We start from the raw sequence: 23,331 nt of genomic DNA on the forward strand, positions 1-23,331 counted from the left end.
CTTTTGATGCCCTGGACTGAATATTAAGAGAATATATGAACGGTCAAAAATCCCACTGGAACGTAAGACTATAGCCTTACATATTTTTGAAATTTGGTGAAAAATGAAATGTAGAGTTTTTGAAGGAATTTGAATGATTTGGACAAAATAAATCATGTGGAGACATTTTCCAACAACTTTTGGTGCCCTGGAGTGAATATTAAGAGAATATTATGAACTGGTCAAAAATCCCACCGGAACGTAAGAATATAGCCTTACGTATTTTTGAAATTTGGTGAAAAATGAAATGTTGAGTTTTATGATGGAATTTGAATTATTTGGACAAAATAAATCATGTGGAGACATTTTCCAAGAACATTTGATGCCCTGGAGTGAATATTAAGAGAATATATGAACGGTCAAAAATCCCACCCGAACGTAAGACTATAGCCTTACGTATTTTTGAAATTTGGTGAAAAATGAAATGTACATTTTATGATGGAATTTGAATGATTTGGACAAAATAAATCATGTGGAGACATTTTCCAACAACTTTTGGTGCCCTGGAGTGAATATTAAGAGAATATATGAACGTTCAAAAATCCCAGCAGAACGTAAGACTATAGCCTTACGTATTTTTGAAATTTGGTGAAAAATGAAATGTACATTTTATGATGGAATTTGAATTATTTGGACAAAATAAATCATGCGGAGACATTTTCCAAGAACATTTGATGCCCTGGAGTGAATATTAAGAGAATATATGAACGGTCAAAAATCCCACCGCAACGTAAGACTATAGCCTTACGTATTTTTGAAATTTGGTGAAAAATGAAATGTACATTTTATGATGGAATTTGAATTATTTGGACAAAATAAATCATGTGGAGACATTTTCCAACAACCTTTGATGCCCTTACGTATTTTTGAAATTTGGTGCCAAATTAAATGTACAGTTTTTGATGGAATTTGAATTATTTGGACAAAATAAATCATGTGGAGACATTTTATAAAAGAACATTTGATGTCCTGGAGTGAATATTAAGAGAATATATGAACGGTCAAAAATCCCACCCGAACGTAAGACTATAGCCTTAAGTATTTTTGAAATTTGGTGAAAAATGAAATGTACAGTTTTTGATGGAATTTGAATTATTTCGACAAAATAAATCATGTAGAGACATTTTCCAACAACTTTTGGTGCCCTGGAGTGAATAATAAGAGAATATATGAACGGTCAAAAATCCCACCGGAACGTAAGACTATAGCCTTAAGTATTTTTGAAATTTGGTGAAAAATGAAATGTACAGTTTTTGATGGAATTTGAATTATTTGGACAAAATAAATCATGTGGAGACATTTTCCAACAACGTTTGGTGCCCTGGAGTGAATATTAAGAGAATATATGAACGGTCAAAAATCCCACCGGAACGTAAGACTATAGCCTTACGTATTTTTGAAATTTGGTGAAAAATGAAATGTACATTTTATGATGGAATTTGAATTATTTGGACAAAATAAATCATGTGGAGACATTTTCCAACAACTTTTGATGCCCTGGAGTGAATATTAAGAGAATATTTGAACGGTCAAAAATCCCAGCGGAACGTAAAACTATAGCCTTACGTATTTTTGAAATTTGGTGAAAAATGAAATGTACATTTTATGATGGAATTTGAATGATTTGGACAAAATAAATCATGTGGAGACATTTTCCAACAACTTTTGATGCCCTGGAGTGAATATTAAGAGAATATATGAACGGTCAAAAATCCCAGCCGGAACGTAAGACTATAGCCTTACGTATTTTTGAAATTTGGTGAAAAATGAAATGTACAGTTTTATGATGGAATTTGAATTATTTGGACAAAATAAATCATGTGGAGACATTTTCCAACAACTTTTGATGCCCTGGAGTGAATATTAAGAGAATATATGAACGGTCAAAAATCCCACCGAACGTAAGACTATAGCCTTACGTATTTTTGAAATTTGGTGAAAAATGAAATGTACATTTTATGATGGAATTTGAATTATTTGGACAAAATAAATCATGTGGAGACATTTTCCAACAACTTTTGGATGCCCTGGAGTGAATATTAAGAGAATATATGAACGGTCAAAAATCCCACCGGAACGTAAGACTATAGCCTTACGTATTTTTGAAATTTGGTGAAAAATGAAATGTACATTTTATGATGGAATTTGAATGATTTGGACAAAATAAATCATGTGGAGACATTTTCCAACAACTTTTGGTGCCCTGGAGTGAATATTAAGAGAATATATGAACGGTCAAAAATCCCACCGGAACGTAAGACTATAGCCTTACGTATTTTTGAAATTTGGTGAAAAATGAAATGTACATTTTATGATGGAATTTGAATTATTTGGACAAAATAAATCATGTGGAGACATTTTCCAACAACTTTTGATGCCCTGGAGTGAATATTAAGAGAATATATGAACGGTCAAAAATCCCACTGGAACGTAAGACTATAGCCTTACATATTTTTGAAATTTGGTGAAAAATGAAATGTACAGTTTTTGATGGAATTTGAATTATTTGGACAAAATAAATCATGTGGAGACATTTTCCAACAACTTTTGGTGCCCTGGAGTGAATAATAAGAGAATATATGAACGGTCAAAAATCCCACCGGAACGTAAGACTATAGCCTTAAGTATTTTTGAAATTTGGTGAAAAATGAAATGTACAGTTTTTGATGGAATTTGAATTATTTGGACAAAATAAATCATGTGGAGACATTTTCCAACAACTTTTGATGCCCTGGACTGAATATTAAGAGAATATATGAACGGTCAAAAATCCCACTGGAACGTAAGACTATAGCCTTACATATTTTTGAAATTTGGTGAAAAATGAAATGTACATTTTATGATGGAATTTGAATGATTTGGACAAAATAAATCATGTGGAGACATTTTCCAACAACTTTTGGTGCCCTGGAGTGAATATTAAGAGAATATTATGAACTGGTCAAAAATCCCACCAGAACGTAAGACTATAGCCTTACAGTATTTTTGAAATTTGGTGAAAATATCAAATGTACATTTTATGATGGAATTTGAATGATTTGGACAAAATAAATCATGTGGAGACATTTTCCAAGAACATTTGGTGCCCTGGACTGAATATTAAGAGAATATATGAACGGTCAAAAATCCGACTGGAACGTAAGACTATAGCCTTAAGTATTTTTGAAATTTGGTGAAAAATGAAATGTACAGTTTTTGATGGAATTTGAATTATTTGGACAAAATAAATCATGTGGAGACATTTTCCAACAACTTTTGATGCCCTGGACTGAATATTAAGAGAATATATGAACGGTCAAAAATCCCACTGGAACGTAAGACTATAGCCTTACATATTTTTGAAATTTGGTGAAAAATGAAATGTACATTTTATGATGGAATTTGAATGATTTGGACAAAATAAATCATGTGGAGACATTTTCCAACAACTTTTGGTGCCCTGGAGTGAATATTAAAGGAAATTTATGAATGGTCAAAAATCCCACCCAAACGTAAGCCTATAGCCTTACATATTTTTGAAATTTGACACAATATCAAATGTACATTTTATGATGGAATTTGAATGATTTGGAAAAAATAAATCATGTGGAGACATTTTCCAACAACTTTTGGTGCCCTGGAGTGAATATTAAGAGAATATATGAACGTTCAAAAATCCCAGCCGAACGTAAGACTATAGCCTTACGTATTTTTGAAATTTGGTGAAAAATGAAATGTACATTTTATGATGGAATTTGAATTATTTGGACAAAATAAATCATGCGGAGACATTTTCCAAGAACATTTGATGCCCTGGAGTAAATATTAAGAGAATATATGAACGGTCAAAAATCCCACCGCAACGTAAGACTATAGCCTTACGTATTTTTGAAATTTGGTGAAAAATGAAATGTACATTTTATGATGGAATTTGAATTATTTGGACAAAATAAATCATGTGGAGACATTTTCCAACAACTTTTGGTGCCCTGGAGTCAATATTAACGGAAATTTATGAACGGTCAAAAATATCACTGGAACGTAAGACTATAGCCTTACGTATTTTTGAAATTTGGTGAAAAATGAAATGTACATTTTATGATGGAATTTGAATTATTTGGACAAAATAAATCATGTGGAGACATTTTCCAACAACTTTTGATGCCCTGGAGTGAATATTAAGAGAATATATGAACGGTCAAAAATCCCACTGGAACGTAAGACTATAGCCTTACATATTTTTGAAATTTGGTGAAAAATGAAATGTACAGTTTATGATGGAATTTGAATTATTTGGACAAAATAAATCATGTGGAGACATTTTCCAACAACTTTTGATGCCCTGGACTGAATATTAAGAGAATATATGAACGGTCAAAAATCCCACCAGAACGTAAGACTATAGCCTTACGTATTTTTGAAATTTGGTGAAAAATGAAATGTACATTTTATGATGGAATTTGAATGATTTGGACAAAATAAATCATGTGGAGACATTTTCCAAGAAAATTTCATGCCCTGGACTGAATATTAAGAGAATATATGAACGGTCAAAAATCCCACTGGAACGTAAGACTATAGCCTTAAGTATTTTTGAAATTTGGTGAAAAATGAAATGTACAGTTTTTGATGGAATTTGAATTATTTGGACAAAATAAATCATATGGAGACATTTTCCAACAACTTTTGATGCCCTGGACTGAATATTAAGAGAATATATGAACGGTCAAAAATCCCACCGCAATGTAAGACTATATAGCCTTACGTATTTTTGAAATTTGGTGAAAAATGAAATGTACATTTTACGATGGAATTTGAATGATTTGGACAAAATAAATCATGTGGAGATATTTTCCAACAACTTTTGGTGCCCTGGAGTGAATATTAAAGGAAATTTATGAATGGTCAAAAATCCCACCGGAACGTAAGACTATAGCCTTACGTATTTTTGAAATTTGACACAATATCAAATGTACATTTTATGATGGAATTTGAATGATTTGGAAAAAATAATTCATGTGGAGACATTTTCCAACAACTTTTGATGCCCTGGACTGAATATTAAGAGAATATATGAATGGTCAAAAATCCCACCAGAACGTAAGACTATAGCCTTACGTATTTTTGAAATTTGGTGAAAAATGAAATGTACATTTTATGATGGAATTTGAATGATTTGGACAAAATAAATCACGTGGAGACATTTTCCAACAACTTTTGGTGCCCTGGAGTAAATATTTAAGGAAATTTATGAACGTTCAAAAATCCCTTCCGAACGTAAGACTATAGCCTTACGTATTTTTGAAATTTGGTGAAAAATGAAATGTACATATTATGATGGAATTTGAATTATTTGGACAAAATAAATCATGTGGAGACATTTTCCAACAACTTTTGGTGCCCTGGAGTCAATATTAAAGGAAATTTATGAACGGTCAAAAATCCCAGCGGAACGTAAAACTATAGCCTTACGTATTTTTGAAATTTGGTGAAAAATGAAAAGTACATTTAATGATGGAATTTGAATTATTTGGAGAAAATAAATCATGTGGAGACATTTTCCAACAACTTTTGATGCCCTGGAGTGAATAATAAGAGAATATATGAACGGTCAAAAATCCCAGCGGAACGTAAAACTATAGCCTTACGTATTTTTGAAATTTGGTGCCAAATTAAATGTACAGTTTTTGATGGAATTTGAATGATTTGGACAAAATAAATCATCCATCCATCCATCCATCCATCCATTTTCCAAGCCGCTTCTCCGTCAGGGTCGCGGGGGGATGCTGGAGCCTATCCCAGCAGTCTTCGGGCGAAAGGCAGGATACACCCTGGACAGGTCGCCAGCCCATCGCAGGGCAGACAGACAGACACAGACAGTCACTCACACACTCACACCTAGGGGCAATTTAGCATGTCCAATTGGCCTGACTGCATGTCTTTGGACTGTGGGAGGAAACCGGAGAACCCGGAGGAAACCCACGCAGACACGGGGAGAACATGCAAACTCCACACAGAGAGGACCCTGGCCGCCCGGCCGGGGAATCGAACCCAGGCCCTCCTAGCTGTGAGGCGACAGCGCTACCCACCACGCCACCGTGCCGCCCAAAATAAATCATGTGGAGACATTTTATAAAAGTACATTTGATGCCCTGGAGTGAATATTAAGAGAATATATGAATGGTCAAAAATCCCACTGGAACGTAAGAGTATAGCCTTACATATTTTTGAAATTTGGTGAAAAATGAAATGTACAGTTTTTGATGGAATTTGAATTATTTGGACAAAATAAATCATGTGGAGACATTTTCCAACAACTTTTGGTGCCCTGGAGTGAATATTAAAGGAAATTTATGAATGGTCAAAAATCCCACCGGAACGTGACTATAGCCTTACGTATTTTTGAAATTTGGTGCCAAATTAAATGTACAGTTTTTGATGGAATTTGAATGATTTGGACAAAATAAATCATGTGGAGACATTTTATAAAAGTACATTTGATGCCCTGGAGTGAATATTAAGAGAATATATGAATGGTCAAAAATCCCACTGGAACGTAAGAGTATAGCCTTACATATTTTTGAAATTTGGTGAAAAATGAAATGTACAGTTTTTGATGGAATTTGAATGATTTGGACAAAATGAATCAAGTGGAGACATTTTCCAACAACTTTTGGTGCCCTGGAGTGAATATTAAAGGAAATTTATGAATGGTCAAAAATCCCACCGGAACGTAAGACTATAGCCTTACGTATTTTTTATATTTGACACAATATCAAATGTGCATTTTATGATGGAATTTGAATTATTTGGACAAAATGTATCATGTAGAGACATTTTCCAAGAATATTTCATGCCATGAATAATAAGAGAATATATGAACGGTCAAAAATCCCAATGGGACGTAAGACTATAGCCTTACGTATTTTTGAAATTTGGTGAAAAATGAAATGTACATTTTATGATGGAATTTGAATGATTTGGACAAAATAAATCACGTGGAGACATTTTCCAACTGTCCCACCATGCCTGAAATCCTCAACTATAGTCCCACTGCCCAAGAAACCCCTTATTTCCAACCGTAATGACTACCGGCCAGCGGCGCTCACCCCAGTGGTGATGAAATGCTTTGAAAAACTGGTCCATAGCCACATCACAGCAGCCCTACCCCGCAACTGTGACAGTTTGCATACAGAGCGAACCGATCCACAGAGGACGCCATAGCTATAGCACTCCAGACTGCACTATCACACCTGTCCATCACAGCAACACCATGGTGAAGTTTGCAGATGACACCACAGTGGTGGGGCTCATCTCCAAGGGGGGGGACGAGTTTGCCTACAGAGATGAAGTGGAGCGGCTGTCAATATGGTGCAGGGCCAACAACCTGCTCCTCAACACCTCAAAGACCAAAGAACTCATCAGAGATTACAGGATAAAGAAAACAGAGATCCCACCATTAATCATCAGTGGGGACTGCGTGGACAGGGTGGCAGACTTCCGCTACTTGGCAAAGATTATACTTCCTGAGAACACTCAGGAGGAACATCACACAAAGACTGCTGGTGACCTTTTACCGTGCCTCCATTGAGAGCATACTAACATACTGCATGTGCCTATGGTACACCAGCTGCACAGTGGCTCAGAGGAAAGCACTCCAGAGGGTCATCACCACCACCCAAAAGATTGTCGGCTGCCCTCTTCCCACACTGGAGGAAGAACACAGTTCCTGTTGTCTCAAAAACGCCCAGAATATTATAAAGGACACCTAAAATCCCGGTCATTACCCATTTGAACTGTTGCCTTCAGGCAGACGGTACAGATCAATTAATGCAAGGACAAAAAGACTCATAGTTTTTATCTATCTGCAATAACAACCCTCAATACTGAAGAAAAAAAAAGGATTGATACGATGGCAAAGTTTGCATGTCTGTAGATGTAAGTCCATACTGGTGTGTGTTGTAGGTGTGTAGGTATGCTGCAATGCTGTTTTTATTTTCTTTTTTAACCTAAATTATTTTAGAAACTTGAGTGATGCACTGACTTTAAATTTCATTGTACTTGTGAGAGTGACAAAGACCTAAACCTAAACCAAACCATGTTTGATCCCCACTCTTTCAAAGCCGTCTTGTTTGTTTAAATGTAGTGATTGTGCAGATGCTGCTCAGCTCCCATAATCAGGGTGATAAAACTGTAGAGCTGACTGATGAACATCTTCCTGACCTGCTGCTACACCGACGATACACGGATCGAAGGGATACGACCATTTCAAAGGTTTTAGTAAGCTGTAGCCATTTCCCTGGTTATGCCACACTTGTTTCCCTGGTTATGCCACACTTGTTTCCCTGGTTATGCCACACCTGTTTCCCTGGTTATGCCACACCTGTTTCCCTGGTTATGCCACACCTGTTTCCCTGGTTGTGCCACACTTGTTTCCCTGGTTATGCCACACTTGTTTCCCTGGTTATGCCACACTTGTTTCCCTGGTTATGCCACACTTGTTTCCCTGGTTATGCCACACTTGTTTCCCTGGTTATGCCACACCTGTTTCCCTGGTTATGCCACACCTGTTTCCCTGGCTATGCCACACCTGTTTCCCTGGTTATGCCACACTTGTTTCCCTGGTTATGCCACACCTGTTTCCCTGGTTATGCCACACCTGTTTCCCTGGTTATGCCACACCTGTTTCCCTGGTTATGCCACACTTGTTTCCACTGTAATGCAACACCTGTTTGTGTTGAAATGCTAAAACTGAGAGGGGTGATATATGAAGAAAGTGGAGGCTGAACTAGTGGCTGTGATGTGACACTGGATGAAAGCACTCTGTCACTCGACACGTGAGCCTGCATGTCCTCCTCTTACGTGAACCATGAGCAGCAGTGCGATGGTCCACCACTCATCTCCTTCTCACTGCCTGAGTGGTTATGTTTTAACTGGCAGTGCAGTAAATGTGGCCGCAGTAAATCCACCACATCCTGTTTAATCTCATCACTTCCAGTCGGATCACACCATGTCCCGCTTGATTCCTTCACCTTATGCTCAATCTTATTACTTCCTGTTTGATCCCACTACTCGCTATTTCATCCCATGGCTTCTGCTATGAACCCACCACTTCTGATTTGATCCCACCACTCCCTGTTTGACCCCATCACTTCCGGGTTGATGCTGTAACTTCTGCTTGGGTCTGCTCATCCCTTGTTTGATCCTGTCACATTCTGTTTAATCCTGTTTCTTTCAGTTTGAGGAGGAGACACCTGAGCAGCCTGACCAAACGGCTGTTTTGGGGATATGAATAAATGTTAAATGTTAAATAAATAATAATAATGTTAAATAAAAATAGTGTTAAATAAAAATAAATGTTAAATAAATCTTCAACATGTTTTTATAAGATAAGATGCTTTATTGTTGTTGCACAGTGTACAACGAAATTGAGCAGCAATCCAACGGCACTTCCTACACACAGAATAATTAAACTAAAATATATAAAGTGCAGATTTAAGAAAAATAGTATAAAAATCTTAAATATAAAGAAAAAGGACTATAAAACTATATATTCTAAACAGACAATAGACAAGTGAGGTAGCAGTTGGTTATTGCACGTTCCTGGATAGCTTATGGTCATGATATTGCATATGTTAAGAATTATTGCACAGAAAGAATATAGATTATACAACCCCAATTCCAGTGAAGTTGGGACGTTGTGTAAAACATAAATAAAGACAGAAAACGATGATCTGCAAATCCTTTTCAACTGATATTCAATTGAATACACTACAAAGACGAGATATTTAATGTTCAAACGGATAAACTTTATTGTTTTTTGCAAATATTCACTCATCTTGAATTTGATGCCTGCAACACGTTCCAAAGAAGTTGGGACTGGGCCAACAAAAGACTGGGAAAGTTGAGGAATGCTCAAAAAACACCTGTTTGGAACATTCCACAGGTGAACAGGTTAACTGGAAACAGGTGAGTGTCATGATTGGGTATAAAGGGAGCATCCCTGAAAGGCTCAGTCGTTCACAAGCGAGGACGGGCGAGGTTCACCACTTAGTGAACAACTGCGTGAGCAAACAGTCCAACAGTTTAAGAGCAACGTTTCTCAACGTGCAACTGCAGGAATTTAGGGATTTCATCATCTACAGTCCATAATATCATCAGAAGATTCAGAGAATCTGGAGAAATCTCTGCAGGTAAGCGGCGAGGCAGAAAACCAACACTGAATGCCTATGACCTTCGACCCCTCAGGCGGCGCTGCATTAAAAACCCACATCATTCTGTAACAGATATTCCTACATGGGCTCAGGAACACTTCGGAAAACCACTGTCAGTGAACTCAGTTTGTCGCTCCGTCTACAAGTGCAGGTTAAAACTCTGCCATGCAAAGCGAAGCCACATATCAACACCACCCAGAAACGCCGCCGCCTTCTCTGGGCCGAGCTCATCTGAGATGGACTGACGCAGAGTGGAAAAGTGTCCTGTGGTCTGACGCGTCCACATTTCACACTGTTTCTGGAAATCATGGACGTCGTGTCCTCCGGGCCAAAGAGGAAAAGGACTGTCTGGATTATTTTCAGAGCAAAGGTCAAAAGCCAGCATCTCTGATGGTGTGGGGGGGTGTTAGTGCCCATGGCAGGGGTAACCTGCACATCTGTGAAGGCCCCATTAATGCTGAAAGGTACATACAGGTGTTGGAGCAAAATCTGCTGCCATCCAAGCAGCGTCTTTTTCAGGGACGTCCTGCTTATTTCAGCAAGACGATGCCGAGCCACATTCTGCACGTGTTACAACAGCGTGGCTTCGTAGTAAAAGAGTGCGGGTACTAGACTGGCCTGCCTGCAGTCCAGACCGTCTCCCATTGAAAATGTGTGGCGCATTATGAAGCTCAAAATACGACAGCGGAGACCCCGGACTGCTGAGCAGCTGAAGCTGGACATCAAGCAGGAATGGGAAAGAATTCCACCTACAAAGCTCCAACAATCAGTGTCCTCAGTTCCCAAACGCTTATTGAGTGTTAAAGGAAAGGTGATGTAACACAGTGGGAAACACGCCCCTGTCCCAACTTCTCTGGAACGTGTTGCAGGCATCAAATTCAAAATGAGTGAATATTTGCAAAAAACAATAAAGTTTATCCGTTTGAACATTAAATATCTCGTCTTTGTCGTGTGTTCAATTCAATAGAGGTTGAAAAGGATTTGCAGATCATCGTTTTCTGTTTTTATTAATGTTTTACACAACGTCCCAACTTCACTGGAATTGGGGTCGTAGATTATAGATTATAGATTATAGATTATAGATAGCACATTCGAGAACAAATGAATAACAGAACAGAGGTGGAGTGGAACGCTGGAACAGTGTACAGAGTCCTATGAAGTCAGTGCCAGTACAGAGCTGTAGTGGAGTTCGGTCGGTTCTACTGAGCCCAGTGTTCTATAGAAAGTCCCTGTCAGTGGGTCTGGAAGTGTTCAGTGTTCATGTCTCGGGTGAAATGTGTCCTTCAGGATGTTGGCTGCCCTGCTGAGGCAGCGGGAGCTGAACAGGACCTCCAGGCAGGGCAGTGGGCAGCCGATGATCTTCTGTGCTGTTAACAAACAAACAAATAAACAAAAACAGAAAAGAACGACGCTGTAATGAAGAGCTTCAAGCCGCTTTGTCTGTGCACGCCGCCCCTTGAAAAGTGCCGTATCAGGTGCATTTCTCGCCAGGGTTGAGATAATTAGGACTAATGTGGTGCTGCTGAAGAGAAATACTGTAAAAAGCATGTAATGAAATCAACTCATACATAAGCTGTGTCCCAATTCAGGGGCTGCATCCAGTTTCCTTCATAGACAGCCATCAAGTTTCCTATAACCAGGGCACTTTTAACAGGCTCCTCAGCGGGTGCTTAGCTGAGTGTTCCAGTGAGCTAGCTTAGCTTTCCGGCTATGTTGCTGAGACGTCACCCATTCACCCCACTGTGAGGGCTCCAACACGGGAGTCGAGGGGATGCTCACTCTGTCTAAGGCACCTGGAGCTGCTAGCAGTGAATCTCGCTGTCTGTCCCTTAATAAACCCTGGGTGGACACTTCTAGCTGGTCCACCTTCTCCACCAGAGAGCCAACTAGCTGGTGCTTAAAGCACAAACACAGCACAAACACAGCCACTATCATTATTGCCAGAGGTGGAGAAGGGGATTAAACCAAACATGCCACACTCTGACCATGCAAAAAAAACCAAAAAACAGCAGTAGCCATGATACTGCAGGTACTCGATATTCAGATATTCAGGTAATCAGATATTCGACTCCGTTTAAACCCAATACTTACATTTAAAGTGTTTTCTCAGCCACCGTTCACTCCTCTGCTGACTATACCATGTTCTCGAGTGCTTGCCAGCATACTGTAATTCTTGGGATACATTGGCTGTTGAAGGATCCACCCATTGGATCCTTCATTGCCATGGAAAAGGACACATTTCTCAGTCGTATATGAACGAGACTTCGAAATGGGACGGCCTGGTCACGCCTGGTGACGTAGTCAGCCTTCAGATGCAGCCTCCGAAGGATGCAGGCGCTGAATTGGGACACGGCTGTGAACGCTGCTCTTTAAACAGTAAAATAAGTGAAAATTACATGTTGTGCACTATAAAAACCCTCGTGCTGATCAGGACAGCTTACAGTCCAGCGACACTCACACACAGGATAGTTCTTCAAGGGTTATTTCACACTCAAAGGGAACTTTCTCAAAAATCGTACATCAGATCGATAGGAATGTGCTGTAGTTGGCTTTACACAGAACCTTTTTGGTAAGGGTTCTATATAGCACCCAAAAGGGATCTTCTATTGTAATGATGTCAAGTTTGTAACAATAGAAGAACCCTTTTTGGTGCTTCATAGAACACTTCCCTTAAAGGTTCAATACAGAACCATATACAGCACATTTTCCATCAATCTAAGGAACCATGTCACCGTGCAAAGAACTCTTGCATCATGAATTATGAAGATTGAGTGTTCTCATGTCTATATAGAACCATTTTAATTACTACGGAACCCTTGAAGAACCATGCTTAAGTGTGTATGGCAGCACCCTTTTTGGTGCTATATAGAACGATTTCAGCATGCAAATGTTTCTTTGAGCGTTCATGGTTCCATACAGAGCCACTGTACTTAAGAACCCTTGAAGAACCATGTTTTATTAAGGGTGAAGTTTGTGCTCCACACTTAACTGGTAAATATCTAGAACATAGGAGAAAGTGTTCCCAGAGTTCTTTGTAATATATGGCTGTAGTTTTTAACCATCGTTATGGCAGTGAATCATCATTGTGATCAGTAATCATTGATAATCACTGATGAAAGAGCTTCACTGATTTCAGAATCTTGAGGAACAGAGGTCAGATCTGATTGGCCAAGCTGGGCGACGTGATCACCACCTCCACTCATGTTAGAAAGTCTCAACCATCACGTCCTGTTAGATTCCATCAGCTCCTCCTTCAGCCCATCACCTCTTGTTTGATCTGACGTTTCTGGGCTACAACTCATTTCCCGTCACCGTGTGTCCACTCTCGTCCACCACAACCCGTTCAAAGTGCACCGGGATGTTTTAGAAAATTAGCTCAATTATCTTTGACAGCTCATTAGCATACCCTGCCCCCCATCCCGTCATCGTCAGCGGAGGTGAAGCTCGTCAGGGTAATTATGCGGCTCGTTCCGGGAGGAGGGCATTAGCGCAGGCTTTGGTTCATCTGCAGGATTGGAACGGTTGCCGTTGGCTTGTTAATGTAAATCCCTCATTTAGATTGAGATTGTGTATCGGAGGGTATCGGGGAGAGTTGAGCTACACAGCGCTCTATTAAATTTGATTAATTCAATTAAACACATATTACTTTTTCTTCCTTCTTCTCTTCTCTTCCTCCTTGCGCTCTTTAATGAGCCGCCGCCGCCGTACGCGATGATTACAGCCTGTAATGAGAATCTGAGGCTCTTTAATTCAGAAACTTTTCACACTTGGCTCAAACACTTCAGCAGTGCTGGGCTTGTTTGTCGGAGGAGCTCATCATCATCACAGGAGAGTCTTCTTCGTCTTTGTCTGCAGCTTTTGCAAAATTGTGGTCAATTACTTTTAATAATCCGTTTATGTTTTTGTTATATATTTCTTTAGAACCAACGATCAGACCCTGTGATGAACAATATGACTGACCCGGCTCATGGCAGTAACCACACTCTGGTTCTTCAGTTGGTCATACTGTCTGTACAGTAAACGTCTCAAAAAGGCATCTTTGCATTCCATTTAAGAACCATTTTCGGTTCTATGACAACTTTTCAATGGTTGGCTGTCTTGAGAGCTATTTTTGTAAAAAAAAAAAAAAAAAAAAGATCTGAATGTGAAGAACCTTTGTTAAAGAACCTGTGCAATGTACTGTAGAACCTTTTACTATGCCTAAAGTGGTTCTTCTAAGGCATCACTATAGGAACACATTTTAAAAGCATGTACAGTTCTAAAAAACCATATCGCTGCTGTCGGAACAAAACCTCATGTCTCCAAAGCCTTAACTTTACAGGAGAAGGGAAAACATGCTTTACTTTTAATGTAAGCCAATGGAACCAGACGTCTTTCCAGGTCATTTTGGGACGTTTCTTTGAGTCCATTCGTCATGAAATTCACACACAATATAAAGCAAGCAAGCAAAATTTATTTATATAGCGCTTTTTACAGCAGGTGTTGTCACAAAGCAGCTTTACAGAACAATCAGTATTACAGAGAGAAGAGAAAAGAAGAAAGAAAATCCGGGTCCGAGCCCCCATGAGCGTCGCCAGCGGCGACGGTGGCAAGGAAAAACTCCCTAAAAGAGGAAGAAAACTTGAGAGGAACCAAGACTCAGAAGGGGAACCCGTCCTCCTCTGGTCGACACCGGATAGCAAACATTATTAGTATGAAGTTTTATAGTAAAGTGGGAAAGAGAAGATCTGAGGGTGAGGACTGCACAGCGCTGTACAGCAAGAAGCTCAGTGGTGGTCAAACCGGTCCAGAAGGCTGGTGAGCAGCGGCACCAGCATCAGATGCACAGGATGGGCAGCTCTGCAGAGAAGGAGTAACAGGCGTTTTTAAATTATATCAAAATCTGAAAAATGTCAAAAATGGAGATAAGAGGTTTTCTTCTGACAACAGAGACAAACTCGTTATCAGCCTTTACATTATGTAGAGGTTCTTTAAACCTTAAAAATATTCTTCACATCTCATCTCTGAAAACAGCTCTTCTCCATCCATTGGAAGGTTCTTTAGGGAACCACGGATGGACGATGGCAGTGGTCAAGTTCTCAGAAGTGCTTAATGAAATGAACAGTTCATGGGTTTGTTTTGCGTTTAATGAAGAAAAAGCACAAACACCATTTATTGTTAATTGTATATCAGAATAAAGTGCTGTTATTTGAAAGATCTTGTAGGAATAATGACAAAGAACAATGCGATACAGCAGAACCCATGACATTAGTCAGACATGATAACCCAGCCCACCATTCAGGAGGACCAAAGATCGGTTCTCTGGGCCAGCAGTTGGGTTCTAAAAGAGACTTCACCCTCCATAAACCAGCTTCTCAGGGAGAGCGAGCAGTGAAAACGAGGTCTTGGCGAGTGAAATAATCTTAATCATTTATCATTTTTGCGATTGTTGTAAAAATAGGACATGATTGTTTTCCAGACTTTTTTCACATGTTTAAAGTCGTTTTCCAGGTAAAAATCTCAGTGTTTTGACTGTTAATTATGCTTGATGCATGGAATGTCTTAAAATCAGCCAATGTGTCAAAGGTTTCTTATGAAAAGATTGTTGTAGGAACATTAAACATTAATAAACATGTTTTTTAGTCGTTGTAACTTCTTTAATGCGCCCAAACGGCCTTCTCTGTTCTACTCAGCAGCTAAAAACAAGTGTATAATCTGAGAATAAGATCAGTGATAACTGTAGACAGAATGACTGTAGGGGATGTGCAATGTCCAGAAATAGGTGGAATAATTTAAAAGCTTAAAAAGATTATTCCATCTATCCATTTGCCAAATGAAACGACTAGTAAGTCTGTCTCATGTGAAAATGGGATAATGGGAAAATGGGAAAAGGGCCTGTTGTCTTTACTCCACGGTAAAAAATGACCCAGATCACCTTAAATTCCTCATGTGTTAACAAGTAAAATAACTCTGATTATTCTACCTTTAAATACAGGGAGATTCACTGGAAAGAGGCCCTGAATGTTCTCCTGTAACTCGTTATGATGAGGTCCACGACACGCCGTGACGTATCTGTAATCTGTTGCATTCCATGCGATGCTGGAACTGATCTCGGTTTTCTGGCAGACTCATGAAGGGACACGGGTGGTCTGCACCCGGCGCCCACCTCATCGCTCCGACGCAGGGGCATCCCGGCTTGATGGAAGCTCCATATACTGAGGAGCTCATTGCACATTGTCTGGTTCAGATTAATTCGTCCCAGGAAGAGTTATTACGGAATATTCGGGGCCTCTTTCGAGTGAATCTCCCTGCAGTTTAAATGAAGGATTCTGTGTATGAATATAATTTTGAGTCGGATAAAATTAAAAGTGCTCGGTGCCGCATGAATCCATTGTTTAGGTTCACCTGACGGACCCTTTGTCACAGTCTAATGAAAAATATCTCGCGTTAAGATGATGTAAGATGTTTTTAAGATTGTGCGGTTCTGCTGCCTCGCGTTCTGCAGGTAGAGGAGAGAACCGAGGCGTAATTCATTTGAATACTTCAGAATGTGGCACAGAGAAGCTCAGAGTAATTGAATTACCTGTGGCGGCTGAATTACCTGTCACAGCCTTCAGAAACAGTACGGGGGCTCAGACGAAGGGCGAGCCGGGGCTACAGGCCTTCTCTCGGCTTCAGTCTCTCCTGCTCGTTTCTTTCTCAATCTCTTCTGCTGCGTTTCGCTCCCTGCTCACAGGGCTGGAAGAAGCAGAGGCCTCCTGAGGACAGCGCCCGCTATTCAGCTCAAATCACCTCCTCCTTTTCAGCTCTGAAGTGCAGATTCTGCTGTGAGCAGGAAGAGAAGCTTCACCGTCTTCAGTCCATCGCACTGAAACACTGAGATGCTCCTCAGCACCTGTTCCGCACCTGTTCCGACTCAAAAACACCAGGCACTGACTCATTACACGTGCTTCACCTGCATCTGAGGAACTGAGTGCCTTTCTTGATTTGTGGAAAATATTAATCTGGCATTTCATCTTGATTAACAGCTTATAATAAAACTCTCATTTACAGCTTAGTAGTTTGGACAGATATTTGGTCTTTTAAGCCAGTAAAATAATAACAATATGATATTAATAGCACAGTAATAGAACAGTAATACTACTGCAACATTATATTACATAATATGACGGTATTAGAGTAATATTGCAACATTATGACCAATATAACCGCAGCACGTCAATAATGTAACAGTACATACACACTATTACAGCAACATTACAATACATAATATAGTAATATTAGTATAAAAGGAATTTGACAAATGTGTGTAACACCACGGTATCCAGCATGACAGTAATATCACAATAATATAGTAGTGTTGAGAGAAATATTGCAGTAATAAGACAGTCATATAAAATGCATTAAGCACTGTGGCCACTGTTCTTACTGCCATCATTATAATTACACTGCCTGGACACTTTATCAGAAACCCCTCCCTCAGGAAGGAGGAGCTTATGAAGCTGATATGAGTGTCAGTGGTGGACGAAGTTCACAAACCCTGTACCTGAGTTAAAGTCGAGACACCCAAGGTAAAATATTCCTCCAGTAAAAGTAGAAGTTCCTCCCTTTAGACCTCCACTTGAGTAAAAGTACTAAAGTATTTCCCTCCAAATGTACTTAAGTATAAAGTAAAAGTACTAAAAGAGGAATTCTGGCTCTGATGTCCTGTTATCATTTTTATAACCAGACTGGCTTCATGAACTCATTTCAGGTGAAAGTCCTCCAGCGTCTCTCTTGGTAAACCAGTCTTTTAATAGAACGTCATTAATTAGTGACGCTGACGTCTATTAAAATGATCAGAAGCGCAAAACACTGAAGGTAAACAGTTTCCATCAGGGAGAACCGAGTGGCTCTGAAATCACTTTTTACACACAAGCAAAGTTTCAGTTTCAGATTTATTTACAACTTAGTTCCAAGTTTAAGTTGAATAAAAACTGGCTTTAAACTCAGGATCACAGATGAGCTCCTTTACTATGTTGATCTGTAGGCGTCTGTTCATAAACATAAACCAGCCCAAACTCATTTACTATAAAATGAAATGGTGTTTGTAGAAATTCAGAAAAAAGCCGCGTCAGTCTCGACTGCATATGTGGACATATTTCTATATTGAGCTCTATTTACACAAAGTTAGGTTAGTTCATCATTTATGTTGAACAGACTCTCCCAAAGTTTTACGCTGCTGCGCTGACGTTGAACTGCGTGCTGCACTGGGTCGGTATGACCAACAGGTCAAAACCAGCTCTAAACAAAGTGACCGCTGGGCCCGATTGGTGCTCTGGCTTTGCGCTTCTTTCGTTTTGACATGTGACGTTTTTATACACACAGAAACCAAAAGGAACGACAGATTTCTCAAAATGTAGGAGGAAAAAGTCGGATATTAGACTCTGAAATGTAGTGGAGTGAAAGGAAAAAGTCGCCCAGAACGGAGAAACTTCAGTACAGATACACCAAAAATACTAAAGTACAGAAACTAATTACATTTACTCAGTTACTCAGATACTGTCCAGTACTGGCGAGTGTGTATTTCATGTGAAAGGGTTTGTGTTGGAGAAACAGTCGAATGATCTAACCCGTGTCTGTCGGGGGGCTCGAGCTTCTGTGTGATGAGTTCAGACTTTAATGTGCTTGTTTACCCATCGGCTCATCTGACGCCTGTGATTGAGTTCATAACCTTGGTGCCTGAGCCCGTCACTCACGGCGGCTTTAGCAGGTCAGCTTCAGCCTTCGCTGTCTGATCCCCCAATTACGGTGGCTTTACTGCAGCATTACTGTCATATTACTATGACTAAAGTGGTTCCTATTGCGGTGCTGTGATGTTAATGTTCCACTACACTCAAACAAACACTAACACTAACAAACACAAACACAAACACTAACAAATGCCGGGTCGTTCTTTAGCTTTGCCGGGTTATGTGTGTTCCTTTCTCTATGCAGCAGTTTGGTCACCGATGCCGATAACGCTGGTTATCTTTAATAACAATAGACAGATTTGGCATCTATAAATATTGATGTGACCTCTGATGAACTTGTTTGAAATAAACCCGCCATTGGGTTTTATTTAACATCCAACTGTTTTATTTGGCTTCATTCTTACCTGATCTGTGATCCTGCATGGCTGCTACCCTCAAATTTGAGTTCAGATGCATTCCTAGTAATGATTGATGATACAGTGAAACATTCGAGTGAAGAGGGGAAAGTTCATCCAGTGACCATTACTGTCCACCACCGGGTATTTGTCCAATTACTCTCATTACTATGACTTTAGCATTAGTACTGTGATATTTCTGTGGTAATATGATAATTACTGTAATTTTACTGTTATTACAGCATCATTACTGTGGTAACATTGTCACTGCTGCAGCATTACTCTTATTACTCAGTCATATTACTGCGGCCTCCCCCTCACTGCAGCGTCATTGCTGTGGCCTCCCCCTCATTGCAGCGTCATTGCTGTGGCCTCCCCCTCATTGCAGCGTCATCGCAGTGTCATTGCTGCGGCCTCCCCCTCATTGCAGCGTCATTGCTGCGGCCTCCCCCTCATTGCAGTGTCATTGCTGCGGCCTCCCCCTCATTGCAGCGTCATTGCTGCGGCCTCCCCCTCATTGCAGCGTCATTGCTGCGGCCTCCCCCTCATTGCAGCGTCATTGCTGCGGCCTCCCCCTCATTGCAGCGTCATTGCTGTGGCCTCCCCCTCATTGCAGCGTCATTGCTGTGGCCTCCCCCTCATTGCAGCGTCATCGCAGTGTCATTGCTGCGGCCTCCCCCTCATTGCAGCGTCATTGCTGTGGCCTCCCCCTCATTGCAGCGTCATCGCAGCGTCATTGCTGCGGCCTCCCCCTCATTGCAGTGTCATTGCTGCGGCCTCCCCCTCATTGCAGCGTCATTGCTGTGGCCTCCCCCTCATTGCAGTGTCATTGCTGTGGCCTCCCCCTCATTGCAGCGTCATTGCAGTGTCATTGCTGCGGCCTCCCCCTCATTGCAGTGTCATTGCTGCGGCCTCCCCCTCATTGCAGTGTCTTTGCTGCGGCCTCCCCCTCATTGCAGTGTCTTTGCTGCGGCCTCCCCCTCATTGCAGTGTCTTTGCCGCGGCCTCCCCCTCATTGCAGTGTCTTTGCTGCGGCCTCCCCCTCATTGCAGCGTCATCGCAGTGTCATTGCTGTGGCCTCCTTGCTTGTTCCTCTGGTTCCACGATCAGGAGCTTCCTCTGATCTTCACCCACTCCTAAGTTAGCGCTCAGAGCACTCAGCAGCGCGTGAGGAGACTTTAAATCATGTAGACATGCCTTCGATCTTCTCCGCTCCACACACTGTTCTCCAGCCCTTTTAATGAGCCACATTAGTATCCGTTTCTTCAGCTGATGAAGAGAAGTGGGTTGTCCTTAAAATGCACACATCAGGTTGCTATGGCGATGTGTGACCTCATTTCCCAACCTTAGTCTGATAGATGAGAAATTAAATATTAAAATATCCTTAAACATGAGTACACGCCCTATTTTGAAACACTTCTAGGCCATCGCGTTGGGAGCGCTGGGAGGCCACCGCGTTGGGAGCGCTGGGAGGCCACCGCGTTGGGAGCGCTGGGAGGCCACCGCGTTGGGAGCGATGGGAGGCCACCGCGTTGGGAGCGCTGGGAGGCCATCGCGTTGGGAATGCTGGGAGGCCATCGCGTTGGGAATGCTGGGAGGCCATTGTATTGTTGCTGGACAGCTTTTGGAAGAGCAGCTGCTGAGTCACCACAGCACCTTTCAGTTTCAAATAGTTAGACCGTTAATGAGTTGGTTAGATGAGTCAGCAAGTCAAGCTCCGTAAAACAGATGTTTTGATAGTTATTATAATCTTGAAAAATCTCTGTAATAACCCAGTTAGACTGACTGCTGTTCCCTTAATGTAGGGAAAACACTGTTTGAGTGTAAAATTGTGTAAATGCTTTTTTCTCTTCATGTCTGTACAGTTTGATCAAACCTGCCAGAAATCGTGTGTTAAAGCTGAGGAGAAGCTCAAACCACCTAATTCGGGTTGTTGTACCTGCGCAGGTCGTCGTTACTGAGCCCTAAAGCAGACGCACTGCTCAGATTAGACTGATATGTTGTTGCTTTTATTATGAGAAAATAAAATAATATTTAACAGTAAGAGAGAAACTCACATGGAAATGCGTGATCAAACACTCGCTGAGCGGTTTCAGGGCAGGACACATTCACGTTACAGGCTTCCTTGTGGTCGTGTGTTCAGGCCTGTAACTCTGTGACATTAACAGTGTAACGCTTCACATTTAGGCAAATTAATTTATCATTTTCTGCTAATAATTAAATCCTCATTGTTCATTTATTTATGAATTAACTACTCATTGTGTTAATTACTGATGAAGTACTTGGTAATTAGTAATTGAATAATTTAGTAATGGACTCTGTCCCTCCAGACTGGGGCTGTCACACAACTGAGCATCCACAGCAACGCTGTGAACAGAACTGTGTCACATGCATCAATTTTATTTATTTATATTAGTTAAAAACGGATAAAGGTGACAAGATAAAAACACATCAATATCATAATTAACTGGTAACATGCAATTAATTGATTATATGCTAATAAAGAGTTAATTAATATATACATAATTAGTATTTAACAGATTATAAAGTATTCGTTACTGATTGAGTACTTCGTTATTGACTACGCTTAGTTTGCATTAGTTCACAGCTTCATTGCTCATTAACTGTATTAACGGCTGGTTATTACACGGATAATTAACCGATAAGTGTGTTTACTTCTATAAATGCTGAACTGAGAACTAACAAGTTCTTACATGTTAATCCCATTAATCTGTTAAACATCTGAAGATCTTCATTACCGAAGCACTAATTACTAATTACATAAACACTTCACTGTCAATCACAGCAGAGACTTAAAGACACAGACTGGTCAGGTCTAAAACACAGGCACTTACTCCAAGACTGACCGCAAGACATTTACAGAGCGAGTGACCATAGCAACAGTGATGTATGCATTAGCCGTACTTTAGAGGGAAACGCTCTGCCGGCCGTTCGGCCTTGAAAAGGCTTCAGCTGTTTCTTCTCTCAGAAGCACAGGCAAAGCTGCAGGAGCACTCAGAGTTCACCTCGAAGAGCCTCGCTAACTTCATCACGCTGGAGCACCTGGAACAACAACAACAACAACAACAACAACAACAACAACAACAACGCTGAGGACTCTTTCATGCTCTACTCCTTCGTCAGTGATGGTGGCGGGGCGGCGTGGACAGAGCAAAACTCCATGAATCAGTTTTTTAGTTCATGGTTCATGGTCATGGTTCATGGTGAGTGGACGGACAGAAATGTTTATGCTTCTCTCGTAAACGTATTTGAGATATTTCGTTTGATAGACTGGTAATCAGTCATTGATCGCCACTTTCTGAAATAACAGTGAAGTCCACAAAGAACTCGATTTTACCAACGTTACAAACGCCATCGGATTTACATACATCCTCCCGATTCAGCAAACAGCACTTTAGCCACACCCACAAATTCATTTAGTCCCCGCCTATTCAGCATACAACAGTTTAGCCCCACCCATATACTAGTTTGGCCCAGCCCACTCAACATACAGCCCTTTAGCCATGCCTACCTGGCTATGTAGCCCCACCCATTCAGCCGACAGCAGTTTAGCACCATTCAGTGCATCAACTGGACTGCGTTCTGAACGAGGAACAATACAGGGCAGCCAGTCACAACAGAGCTCATTTACATATAGCAATCATAAAGACAAAGTAGCACAATAAGCCTGTTTAATTAAGGAATAGAGGCTAAAAATGATCATGCAGAAATGAATCATGACTGTTTTTGGGATATAAAACTCAGAGGTAGCAAGTAAGTGCAAGTACTTTATTACAGTACTTAAGTAATTTTTCAACTATCTGTACTTGAGTATTTCTGTCACTAGGTACCTTTTACTTTTACTCAATACATTTAAAAATGTTAAAAATGCACTCACTATATTTTCACAGTAGGCTTGTTCTGTTTTAGCTCCACCAATCTATGTATTTATGTATTTAATATAGTTTTAATGAGGTGATTATATTCAGGTGC

Source organism: Pygocentrus nattereri, chromosome 25, assembly GCF_015220715.1.
Source record: "Pygocentrus nattereri isolate fPygNat1 chromosome 25, fPygNat1.pri, whole genome shotgun sequence".
NCBI classification, from domain to species: Eukaryota; Metazoa; Chordata; class Actinopteri; order Characiformes; family Serrasalmidae; genus Pygocentrus; species Pygocentrus nattereri.